Source organism: Oncorhynchus nerka, unplaced genomic scaffold, assembly GCF_034236695.1.
Source record: "Oncorhynchus nerka isolate Pitt River unplaced genomic scaffold, Oner_Uvic_2.0 unplaced_scaffold_2695, whole genome shotgun sequence".
Lineage (NCBI taxonomy): Eukaryota > Metazoa > Chordata > Actinopteri > Salmoniformes > Salmonidae > Oncorhynchus > Oncorhynchus nerka.
In genome coordinates this window covers 8,057-8,969 of record NW_027038605.1, presented here as the reverse complement: position 1 = coordinate 8,969, position 913 = coordinate 8,057, and the positions used below count along the sequence as shown (strand labels likewise).

Below are 913 nucleotides of genomic sequence, written 5' to 3'. Positions count from 1 at the left end.
AACTAGGCCTACTTGTCTTCATGCTGGAGGCCATTTCTTCACAGCCAATCATACAGCTGCTCAATTCACCAACTGTAATAGAAACATCAAATTGGTGCCGATTACCACGTTCTTTCCTCACCAAGTTTAATTGTGTTTCATCACAGTGAACATCAGCCCAATATAATTACAAATGGCAGACAGTCTATTGCTCACACAGAGTCAGTGTTCCACTGTCATAAACACAGTAGACAAGAGGCGTTGGGAAAATAGTTTTATGAGTTGGCGTTGGGTCCCTTCTTCTTGCCACATGTTGGCACCACATTCACAAAGTACCTGTTCTATTGCATCCTCCTTTAAGCCAGTCTTCTTTTTCTTCTTCTCCTGCTTGTCCACCTTGGAGGTCTGTCCCCTGACCTTCCCCACTCTGGCCAAGGAGCCATTGACTTTGCCTCCCAACAGTCGGTTGTAACTTCAAGAGTGCTGAACTCCAGTGCAGACTGGCCGATCACATCATCGTCCTGCAGGGGTACCCCGCACAGCAAAACCACCTGGTCATCACAGGACAGTCCCTCCAATGCCTCAATATAAGCCTTGATGTTGGCGACAGTCTCTAGCCGAGACACCTCAAAGGTGTGGAGAGTCTGAGCACGCACAAATAGCTGCATGGTCAACCAAAGTCTCACAGTTGCAGTGTAACAAGCGTGTGTTTCGTCTGTATTATAAAAACAGGAAGTGGCAAGAACACGAAAGGTCTAATTCAATCAACTCAGCTATTCAGCATTCATGATTAGAGCTAAACACACGACAATGTTCTCTCGGGGGCCGGGCTATTGCTTATTTCCATAAATATACAGAGAGGTTTCTCCTTTGCCTGAACACAACCTAATTAATTAGATCAAGTCAAGCAGGCGTTGGTGTGTTGTTGTGGTTC

At 45.9% G+C, this 913-nt stretch overlaps 1 pseudogene; it reads right to left on the bottom strand.

The window, feature by feature from the left end:
- Positions 1-254: 254 nt before the first annotated feature.
- On the bottom strand, positions 255-647 carry LOC115119122 (ubiquitin-like FUBI-ribosomal protein eS30 fusion protein; annotated as a pseudogene).
- Between the last annotated feature and the right edge of the window lie 266 nt (positions 648-913).